The sequence below is a fragment of the Schistocerca nitens genome, chromosome 3 (assembly GCF_023898315.1).
Source record: "Schistocerca nitens isolate TAMUIC-IGC-003100 chromosome 3, iqSchNite1.1, whole genome shotgun sequence".
NCBI classification, from domain to species: Eukaryota; Metazoa; Arthropoda; class Insecta; order Orthoptera; family Acrididae; genus Schistocerca; species Schistocerca nitens.
In genome coordinates this window covers 792231697-792244296 of record NC_064616.1, presented here as the reverse complement: position 1 = coordinate 792244296, position 12600 = coordinate 792231697, and positions in this window count along the sequence as shown.

Sequence of the window (12600 nt, the reverse complement as noted above, 5' to 3'; positions counted from 1 at the left end):
CATCGCCCCTGTATAGACCCTCTATATACTCCTTCCACCTTTCTGCTTTCCCTTCTTTGCTTACAAGGGAACCTCCCCATCGCACCCCCCTCAGATTTAGTTATAAGTTGGCACAGTGGATAGGCCTTGAAAAACTGAACACAGATCAATCGAGAAAACAGGAAGAAGTTGTGTGGAACAATGAAAAAAATAAGCAAAATATACAAAGTGAGTATTCCATGTGTGATATAAGCAACATCAAGGAAAGCGTCAGCTCAGGAGCTCCGTGGTCCCATGGGAAGCGTGAGTAGCTGTGAAACGAGAGGTCCTTGGTTTAAATCCTCCCTCAAGTGAAAAATTTATTTTCTTTATTTTCGCAAAGTTATGATCTGTCCATTCGTTCATTGACGTCTCTGTTCACTGTAATCCGTTTAGTGTCTGTGTTTTGTGACCGCACCGCAAAACGGTGCGATTAGTAGACGAAAGGACGTGCTCTCCAATGAGAACCGAAAACATTTGATCGCAAGGTCATAGGTCAACCGATTCCTCCATAGGAAAACACGTCTGATATATTCTATACGAGACTGGTTGCTGTTGTTGTTGTTGTTGTGGTCTTCAGTCCTGAGACTGGTTTGATGCAGCTCTCCATGCTACTCTATCCTGTGCAAGCTTCTTCATCTCCCAGTACCTACTGCAACCTACATCCTCCTGAATCTGCTTAGTGTATTGATCTCTTGGTCTCCCTCTACGATTTTTACCCTCCACGCTGCCCTCCAATGCTAAATTTGTGATCCCTTGATGCCTCAAAACATGTCCTACCAACCGATCCTTTCTTCTAGTCAAGTTGTGCCACAAGTTTCTCTTCTCCCCAATCCTATTCAATACCTCCTCATTAGTTACGTGATCTACCCACCTTATCTTCAGCATTCTTCTGTAGCACCACATTTCGAAAGCTTCTATTCTCTTCTTGTCCAAACTGGTTATCGTCCATACGAGACTGGTGGCAGATAATAATTGTCTGAAAATAAAAGTTAAACTCTTCACTCAAGGGAAGACTTGAACCCAGGAACTCTCCTCCCACAGCTGCTCACGCTAACCACGGGACCACGGCGTTCCTGAGCCCTCACTTTCCATGATGTTGCCTATCTTGCACATGGACTACTCAGTTTGTATATTTTGCTTATTTTTTTTTATAGTTCCACACAACTTCTTCCTGTTTTCTCGATAGATCTGTGTTCAGTTTTTCAAGGCCTATCCACTGTGCCCACTTATAACTAAATCTGAGGGGGGGGGGGGTGCAATGGGGAGGTTCCCTTGTTAGAACTGGGTTTATGCAAGTGGTTCTCTTTTCTCCAAAGGTCTCTTCAATTTTTTCCTGTAGGCAGTATCTATCTTACCCCTCATCAGATAATCCTCTACATCCTTACATTTGTCCTCTAGCCATCCCTGCTTAGCCATTTTGCACTTCCTGTCGATCTCATTTTTGAGACGTTTGTATTCCTTTTTGCCTGCTTCACTTGCTGCATTTTTGTATTTTCTCCTTTCGTCAATTAAATTCAGTATCTCTTCTGTTACCCAAGGATTTCTACTAACCGTCGCCTTTTTACCTACTCGATCCTCTGCTGTCTTCAGCATTTCATTCCTCAAAGCTACCCATTCTTCTTCTACTGTATTTCTTTCCCCCATTCCTGTCAATTGTTCCCTTATGCTCTCCCTGAAACTCTGTACAACCTCTTGTTCTTTCAGATTATCCAGGTCCCATCTCCTTAAATTCCCACCTTTTTGCAGTTTTTTCAGTTTTAATCTACAGTTCATAACCAATAGATTGTGGTCAGAGTCCACATCTGCCCCTGGAAATGTCTTACAATTTAAAATCTGGTTCCCAAATCTCTGTCTCACCATTATATAATCTATCTTAAATCTTTCCATGTATACAACCTTCTTTCATGATTCTTGAACCAAGTGTTAGCTATGATTAAGTTATGCTCTGTGCAAAATTCTATCAGGCGGCTTCCTCTTTCATTTCTTAGCCCCAATCCATATTCACCTACTACGTTTCCTTCTCTTCCTTTTCCTTCTGTCGAATTCCAGTCACACATGACTATTAAATTTTCATCTCCCTTCACTACCTGAATAATTTATTTGATCTCATCATACATTTCATCAATTTCTTCATCATCTGCAGAGCTAGTTGGCATATAAACTTGTACCACTGTAGTAGGCGTGGGCTTCGTGTCTATCTTGGCCACAATAAGGCGTTCACTTTGCTGTTTGTAGTAGCTTACCCGCACTCCTGTTTTTTTATTCATTATTAAACCTACTCGCAGGAACTATCTGATTCAATTTCACTACAACGTAAACTACTTCTGACAGCAATAAATACTCCACCACCAACTGTGTTTAATCTATCCTTTTTGAACACTGTTAGGTCGTTTGAAAAAATTTCGGCAGAACTTACTTCCGACTTTAGCCAGCTTTCTGTACCTATAACTATTTGAGCTTCAATGCTTTCTGTTAGGACTTGGAGCTCTGGTTCTTTCCCAACACAGCTACGACAATTTACAACTACAATACAGATCGTTTGTACAACTACCTTACTGCGTTTTACCTGCCCTCTTTTTGACGGACGCCCTTTCTGTGGTTTCCTGAGACACTCTAACCTAAAAAACCGCCCATTCCCTTCCACACAGCCCCCGCTACCCATGTAGCCGCTTCCTGTGTGTAATGGACTCCTGAATTATTAAGCAGAACCCTGAAACCCACCACTCGATGGCACAAGTCAAGGAATCTGCAGCTTACACGGTCACCGGAACACACAATTTGCTGTTACCAATTTCATGCATAATGTCACTTTCAGGATTTACATTATTCCCATTAGTTACATTAACTGACATTCTTGAAGCAGATTCTACTCCACTGTCAGTAAATAACACAGAAATATCGTCAGAAACCTCCTCTTTTACTTTAACATCTACTCCTTCTCTCTGTTCGGACGTGCTAGTTTGTGAAGCACTTGCACTGAAGGGGAGTTATTCCTCTTTTATCGTATTAACAAAATCTTTATCACTTTCCATGTTACTCAGTCTTTCATCACACACACAAACACACACACACACACACACACACAAAATGTAACAAACTTATCTTATCTGCTGCTTCGATGCCGTCTCGTTGTTATTGTGACTGTTTAACATCTTCTTCTTTCTTGTAAGTCTATCCGACGACTCGAAACGGGCTCCGTTCAAAATTCCGCGTGTACCAATTTACTACTAAATTTTTCACTATCGTTCACTATACGGTCTTTCACAAAATCTCTCTCAACCACGGATTCAATGTACTACGGCTTTTTAACTATTTTCCTGGCACAGATGCACCATGTGCGGCGCGGTTCCTGTCGTCAGTTATCTGCACCTACCTGCGAACTCGTTGCAGCAGATCGCCGGTAGGAAAGCCGAGCAGAAACCTACCGTACAGCAACAAGCACCAGGCTGCATACAACGTAACTATTCTAAGAACGGGAAAAAGGTCCTAATTTTGAATGAATGAAAGGTGCAAATACTGGCAAAACTTCGGTATATTCTGTACGTTGATAATGTACACGTTCACTGCCAAGCCCGTGCAAATCCTAACACAGTCATGCACAAACCCTTTCGTTCACGTTAGCAAGTTTATGGTAACGTTTTTCCCGAAATCTGAACAGCACGGATTGTACTTAAATGTAAGTGCTCGCCATTCTATTAAGTTTATCGATGTCTAATGTACTCAAGCTTTTAGTCACTGATCTGCTCACTATGCCATGCGGAATTACTGTCTTTTCTCATACATAAAATTACTTAAAAATCCGTACTTTCTAAAACACACACCTTCACTTTAAAACACTATTGAAACATGTAGCACAACCAAAACCGACAAATTATAACTTCCTTCGGAGCTCATACTAAACTCGACCGTACCATTGAAAGGTTGGGCTCCGGTTCCTTAGACTGCTGTAAGCATTCTCTATCTCTAAGAGAAAAGATGTGCGAAGAATACTCTGTTCTGATTGGTCAATTTTCTTTATGGCCAATAGAAAAACATTATTCTCCCACGTTAGTCCGCGCTTTTCATGACTAACGAATCAACAAATAAAACACTTTCGAACTATATTTTTTCCCGAAATAAATGTTTAACATCCTGATATTTTGTTTATACTTTACATTATTAACTATTTTCATTTGAACTCGAATTTGCTTTCCTTTTACCATAAACGTATTTAACAAACTATGATACAAAGTTCCCTGTCGTCTGCATTCACACTCTCTTCAAACTTTCTCACACTACATCAGTAGAACAATTTACTTTAGACCACATTCACGCATCATTCACACTTCTAAAAGTATATACAAAACTGTACAGACATAAGTAAACAAAAAAGCCTTCAAGAAATAAACAGAACAATTCACTAAAACATTCTCTTGATTTGTTTCTTGAATGTCTCTGTGCGCTGCTGTCCTGTAGCAGAGGAAAATTAGAACTACGTACTCGACTGAACCCGCTTCAGACCGTCTGTCATTGTGCACACATGAGTCATTCTCCTGATACACAGGCTCTAGACAGGAGCGATATAAGGCGAGACACTGCACACCCCCTATGATTATAAATTTTTTTCCAAAAAATTTAGAAATATATAAACTATCGATCATGGCTTCAAATTTTAAATCTTTCAAAAAATTCTCTTTCTTATAATGTAAAATTACAAATTTCTTACTCCAGACGTGGCAGTCTACAACTAACCTAGCCTAATCTTATAATTTCCTTATGAAAAATCATTTCTTAGTTGATAAAACTGATGCAAATTTTTAAAACAAATTTTAATAACTTTTTCAACATCTTTAAATTCATGTTCCATGGAAGTCTTTTGAACTTAACTACTTGTCCACTTTTTTATTTGTTGGCACTGCGGTTTGAGTCCTTCCATTTCATAATGGTATTTTATCCTACATTAGCGCCAACACATCACTATCATCTTTTTGTCACATACATCTCCCCGGCTTTTGATTATGGCACCTTTGCATTGTAGCATCCATAACATTCCTCCATTCTCCACATATCCATCCTTCCAGGTTTTACATGCAACGTTGCCCTGAAACCATACTTCTATCTAAGACTACTTTCTCTACAAACATCCTAACACACAATCACTTATTATTACAAGAAATTATTTACAAATTTTATATTTTGTTGAACTTGACTTCAAATGGAAGTAAATTTGCAGAGTGTTGCTTTTTTATTTTACTTTAATCAAAAATACACTAGAATTTTTTTTCAATTTCTTTCCTTTAGAAGACTGAATGAATTTAAAAAAAAACTAGTTGCTATTGAAAGCAAAACTTAAAGTTTTTCTTTAGTGTAACTCAACTTCAGGACATTTAATTGAGAAAAACACATTTCACACAAAGCAATTATTTACAAACATTTTATAATACATAGTTACCATTTTTATGCAGTGTCTCACTTCACTTCATTACAATTTGATCCCTATTTCTCTTATTATAAAACTTATTTCGTCATAAGACACCATAACACTCTCTGAGGCTCTGAAACACTTTACTTTCACTGATACAGAAGAAAATTAAAGATGATAGATTCAGCTCAGAATGACTTAAAAGGAAGATGGAAAATACGAAAAGAAACTGAAATAGCATTGTCAATAACTCGAGCACCTTGTGTTCATCAAACATCTATCATTGCATCGGTTGCAGCGCCTTCTGAGGCCTCCAAGCTTAGCTCACATCTAACTCTGGGCTAATGTATCTTGGCAAATCGATAACATTTCTTAAGCCAAATGGTTTGCCCGATTTCCAGTATACTCATCCATTTGCATTTGGGTGTGGTTTTTCAGTAATCCTAAATGGACCTAAATATTCGTCTATTTCTTCTTGTACCACCTTCATTCACTCAGGGTCCATCCCTACTTCATCCCCATACTCATTGTAGCCCTCTAAATCTTCCAGCCTTCTACAATACCTAATCGGTATACTGGCTACTTCTTCTTTGGTCAAATTATTTTTTCGAAAAAAATGGTACAACCACATCTTTCCCAATTATTTGAAAGATTGCTACATTTTCATTAAAATTTAACCTTCCTTTTTACTGGTTAAAGAAATATATGCCAATTAGCATTTTTATACATAGATCAGGGATTATAAGGAAGTTATGGAGTATTTGGATACCATTTATTTTTACTGGCAACAGGGCTTGCGTGTTTAACAGGTTTTTTAACTTTTCCTGTAGCTATAATTTTGTGCACTCCCATTACTGGCATTAGTACAAGTTCATATCTATTTGGCAACGACTGTAACTAACTTTTACTCACAGCACATAAATCACTGCCACTATCTGCTAAACACTGTATTTTTTTGTTACACACCTTCAGACTAAGTACTGGCTGACTGAACACCTTTCTTTCATTGCTAGTGTCAGAACCTTCCTCCAACAAATCTTTCACAATCTCCCTTCTATCGAACTCTTCCCTGTTTCCAGAAATTACACAGATTTTTGCAGAATTACCCTCATTACATTTCTCCCCCATACTAACTTCTCTTTTCACTAAAGACAGCTCAAAATTTTTTATGGCGTTTCGCCATTCTACCTTTCCTCTCTCTCTTCCTTTTTCACACAATTAATTGGCTGCCCCCATTCTGGTCACCATTTCCCTGCCTCTACCTTGTAGCCCCACAAATGTCGTTTTTTATAGACGCTAGTATTTCTTCTACACGGACATCACTAATCTCCCATAATTATGCAGCTTTTGTACTTTCTCCTTCCCCAGAACATGACTCGACTTCAACTTGGTTGCTAAAGACTTTCTGGCAATCAGGTTTTGTCACATTTTCCACTAATACATCACCCATTTCGTGTACAGCACAGCGCTTATTTTGTTTATGTCTGCCTAAAAAAATCCCCTAAACCACCGTTAAATGTACAGATTTTTATGTAGCCCGTTTTGTCTGTTGTTACTACCTTCTTCTGCTCCTCACTTATAATACGTGTTTGTTTAGTGCTAACACGTAGAAAGGGTTTTGCTACCGGGTACAGATTACTACTTACCATCTTATAAAAGTTAACCCTTCCACAGATGGCATTTAGTTTAACTGATTCTGGAATTCTGTATCATTTCTTACGTTTCTCCCATTTGCTTTCGATTGCATAGCAACTAGTTTTTTACAAAACTCATTAAATCTTCTAAAGTAAATAAATTGAAAACAATTTTCTAGTAGATTTCATCTTGTTGATTAAAATAAAATAAAGAAGTAACACTCCGTTAATTTACTTTGCTGGGTAGCGCCACCTCCCAGCACCTCTGCTCCTGCTATTTCCACGATACACACAATTCTGTTAACGTTTACATTCTGCAGCGGTTCTGCATTATTTGGTGGTCTCACATTACGATCTGCATGCTCCTCCTCATGCAACAACTTCTCAGCTCCATCCAAATAACTAATGACGGAGCTGCAATAATTTTGTTTCGCCAGTTCATGGACAGTTCACCTTCCACGCCCATAACAGGTCGTTGTGGCTCGACTTCATTGTCTAAATATGACAAATTTGCCATCCACTGTAATGCGAACTTTCTTACGCTTTCCTTTCTGGGATTAAACTTTTCCCCAGCCCAGAAGCTGTTTAGCAGCTCCATTTGTTTTTGCTTGCCCAATATTCTTTGAAAAACGCCTCTTTAAATTTGTATAGAGCATCGTACTGTTCAGTAGAGAAAACCCACCAAGGTCTTGCATTTCCCGAGAATTTAGACGTAATAAACCCTATTTTTTGTCTTTATGACCTCAAACTAGGTAGAACACCTTCAAAGTCATTCCAAAATTCTTTTGGATGTACATTTCCTGTTGAATCAAAACGTGAAAACTACCTGTTAGTGACATATGATATTTCAGACGATTCTGCTACAAAACTACACCAACTACTGTTAGTCCCATGTCTGAGGTTAGTTTCAACTTGGCATAATCTACTGCTATGCTCATTCAACTTATTTTCAACCTACATACTCGACTGAACCCGCTTCAGACTATCTGTCACTGTGCACGCATGAGTCATTCTCGCGGTACACAGGCTTTAAACAGGAGCGATATAAGGCAACATGTCTCACTGAGTATACATCCCCATTGGGAAATTTTCAGCTATTTTTGAAAAAACCTTGGATTCTTTGTTGTGCTATCTGTGAGACAGAGGGAAACGAATTATTGTTTGTGGGGATTTCAATGTAGATTTTCTGATAGAGTCCAACAGAAAGTTTGGTTATTTCAATTTGACGTCAGTTATCGATTTTCCTACTTGGGTGGTACGCGAAAGCAGCACATTAATAGATAATGTTTTATAGAATAAGATAAATTTAATCAAATAAAAACTTTTCCTGTTAAGAATGGCCTGTCTGATCATGATGCACAGTTAGTTTAAAGTATACGACATAGCTCCATACAGTAGTGCAAAACAGTCCTCCAAAATAATGCATTCAATTAGCGATTTAACAATTGGAAATTTTTGGGAAAGCTTGCAACAGTTAGACTGGAATGAGATGTACAGGGAACCTGATGCTAATTTAAAATTTAACCTATTTCATGAATTCTTTGTGAGTATATTTGAAAACAGTTTCGCTAAGAAAACAGTGATATCATTAATGTAAGAATCCATCTAAAAAGCCATGGCTTACTAAAGGGATAAAATATTTTGTGAACAGAAAAGGGAAATTTATCTTATAGATGGGTGGAGTAATGATCCAGAAACAGTGAGACATTATAAAAACAACTGCACTGTATTAAGATGTGTTATTAAAAAGTCCAGAAGTAGGTGCATTATCTCTGAGATTAGCACATCTGATGATAAAATTAAAATAATTTTGAATATTGTTAAAAGGGAAACAGGGCAACTGACAGCACAGGATGACTGTATTTCTCCAAAATTCAATGAAAAGTTTGTTAACAAGAAGTCAGAAGTAGACAACATTGTTAATAATAATTTTTTAAGTGTTGTAGAGGAAATAGGACCCAGTTATTCATTAAAAAGTGCACGGCAGTATATGGAAGAGGCAATACCTATTCAGTTTGATAAAACTGAAATTCAACCCACCTCTCTTACAGAAATTAGGACAATAATAAAATCACTCAAAAGTAAAATCTCACATTGAATTGATGGCATTTCCAACAGAGTACTAAAAGTGTGTTCCCAACGGTTATGTAGGATCCTCAGCCACATATCTTGTAGCTCACCGAAACAGAACATTTTTCCAGATAGACTGAAATACACTATTGTTAAACCACTGCATAAAAAAGGGGATAGGTCTGATGCTAAGAACTACTGCCCAATTTCACTTCTGACAACTTTACAACTTTATCCAAAAATCTTGGAAAAATAACGTACTCAAGAGCAGCATCACATATTTATAAAAATGAAGTACTAACAAAATGACAATTTGGTTTTCAGAAAGGCTTTTCAATACAAAATGCTATATATGCTTAACTGATCAAACACTAAATGCAGTGAATAACCGAACATTACGCATTGGCATAGTTTGTGATCTCCCAAAGGCTTTTGATTGCATGAATCATGAAATTCTTCTAGATAAACTTAAGTACTGTGGTATGAGTCGGACACTGTACAAACAGTTTAATTCATATTTCACTGGAAGAATGCGGAAGATTGAAATTAAGAGTACAGATAGTCTGTAAAAATCAGCAGAGTGTTCTTACAGGGGAGGTATCAAGAATGGTGTCCCACAGGTTCCAGTCTTGGGGTACTTATTATTTTTAATATATATTGATGACTTCCCACTGTATATTCACAAAGATGCAAAGGTAGTTATTTTTGCTGATGATACAAGTATAGTAATCACATCCAACAAAAAAAAACAAGAATCAGGTGATGAAATTGTAAATAATGTCTTTCAGAAAATTATTAAGTGGTTCTCTGCAAACGGACGCTATAAATTTTGAGAAAACACAGTATCTACTATTATGTACAGCAAATGACATAACACTATTGATAAATGTACACTGTGAACAGAAGTCTGTTCCTTAGACAGAATATTCATTCTGGGTGCGTGCGTTGATGAGAAACTGAATTGGAAGAAACACATCGATGATCTGCTGAAATGGTTAGTTTCAGCTACTTATACTACTTAAGGTTAGCATATTAGTAAATTAGCCTACTGTGCCTATTTTCACTCACTGCTTTCATATGGCATCTTATTTTGGATTAATTCATCATTAGAGAAAAAGTATTCATTGAACAAAAGCGTGCAATCAGCATGATAGTTGGAGCCCACCCAAGATCACCTTACAGACATTTATTTAAGGAACTCGGGATATTCACACTACCTTCGCATTACATATATTCCCTTATGAAATTTGTAATTAATAACCCATCCCAATTCAAAAATAACAGCGAAGTACATAGCTACAACACTAGAAGAAAAGATGTTCTTCACTATTCTGGGTTAAATCTGACCTTGGCAGGGAACGGGGTGAATTATGCTGCCACAAAAATCTTTGGTCATTTGCCAAACAGCATTAAAAGTCTGACAGATAGTCACCCAATATTTAAAATCATATTTAAAAAATTTCTGAATGACATCTCCTTCTACACAACAGATGAAATTTTAGATATGGAGTAGTAACTGTGAAATATATATAAAGGAAACCAATGTTAAAGTGAGGCGTTCCACATCATTACGAAATGTCGTCTTCATGATCTATGGAACAAGCATTAATGTATGTATGTATACATGTATTATTGGGCTGTTATTTGGAACTTCATGGTGCAGCTATGTACTTTCAAGCAGTTTTTGAGATACATCCCATTTCATACGCTTCAGTGTGACATAGTGTGTGTAGCAGTGTTCTGTGACGTGTCCACTGGATTACAAGAAAACCATATTGCTCACCTAGAGGCTGGGAACCAGTTTGCTAAGTTTTTAAATCTTGTGGAATAATTGCATTTAGCTGTAGTCGACTACGGGGAACTCGATTACACACACACCAACACTGTTTGTGACCTCATAGCCAACTTACCAAATTTATAATGTGCCTGACTAAAGAATTAGGTGTCATTAGGGTAAGATTTATAACTACAATGTTTGCCTCTACGAAGACAAAATTTAACTGAGTGAGAAGAAATGGTGGTAGATATAAATCGCACAATTGTCTGGCGATGGATACGGTACCTAGACTTTCCGATCAATAAAGTGACGTTTTCTAGCAGATGTTTCTGATAGAGCTGTCTACACTGCTCTAAGCAGCGATTACTAATAGCTTCATATCTGTACGATCGGCACGTCAGCGCTGCGTGCCTATCGTGGTATGACCATCGTCTGCATGAAGCTGTATGAAAAGCTGTATGAAAAGCTGTATGAAACTCTTATACAGATAGGATAACTGGAGTTTTGTGTGTTCTGTAGACCAATGTAGTACTACTCTATTGATTTTACTTTAAGATATGGAGCTAACGACTTTTTGATAGTATTAAATCATCATCATCACTGACGCACCCATAAGATATTAGATCTCTTGCATGCAGCGTGAAACACATAGGATTTGAGAGACTCTGTCAACTCTATACATAGGGGTATGTTTCTCTAACCATTTGCTTGACATTTATTGTATGTGAAAGAGAGAGATACTTTGGTGATCTAGAGTTCGTTGCTATCCTTTTTCTCAATGTTACTGCAGTTTGGAAATCAAACGTTGCTGCCCGGCACACGTCTATTTACATCAAGAATGATAGCCGTGGTACTGGGAATGCTGTTATGGAGCGGATATCATATGTTGGATTGTGCAGAAGTACGTGACGTATGCCTATGGGCGGGCAGCGGCAGTCACTACAAGACAGTTCTGCTATGAATGTAAGCGTTCTGCATATGATGGCCTCGGTCTTGTGTCTCCATATCATTCGGGGTTGCCGTATGCTGACACCCCCTACAATTGTTCAGATATGTATAAATGAACGTTCTTACCTTATCACACACACAAATAAATACACACATGCACACAAGTCAAAACAATTTCGGCTCTGATGAGGGGCCTTGCAGAAGTAGGCGTTGATAGCGTAGCGATCTCTCACGCATATTATAAATAAATGTCCCTGCCCTATTAGATCCTACAACATACAGACGTATGGTTTAGGATTTCATGCCTCGTCCTAATACAAGTTGGTGCCTAACAACGTTGAGTCAGTACACATTGCTTAATAACGCATGATATCATCAAGGCATAGCTGATGTATATCTCTGAGTGAGTCATGATTTCTCCTATCTTCGAAGTTCATACTTAAGATGTGAAACATTCTGATACCTGTCTAAGAACCGCGACCATAGTGTGCAGAACTTGCTAGCTGAAAGTGTGCCAGGCGCTGGAAATACATATCCTACATTGGAATCTACATCTACATCGACATACATACTCAGCAAGGCACCATATGGTGTGTGGTGAACGCTACCCTGTACTACTACTAGTCATTCCCTTTCCTGTTCTGCTCGCAGATAGAGCGAGGGAAAAACGATTATCTATATGACTCCGAATGAACCATAATTTCTCGTATTTTATCTTCGGGGTCCTTGCGCGCAATGTATGCTAGCGG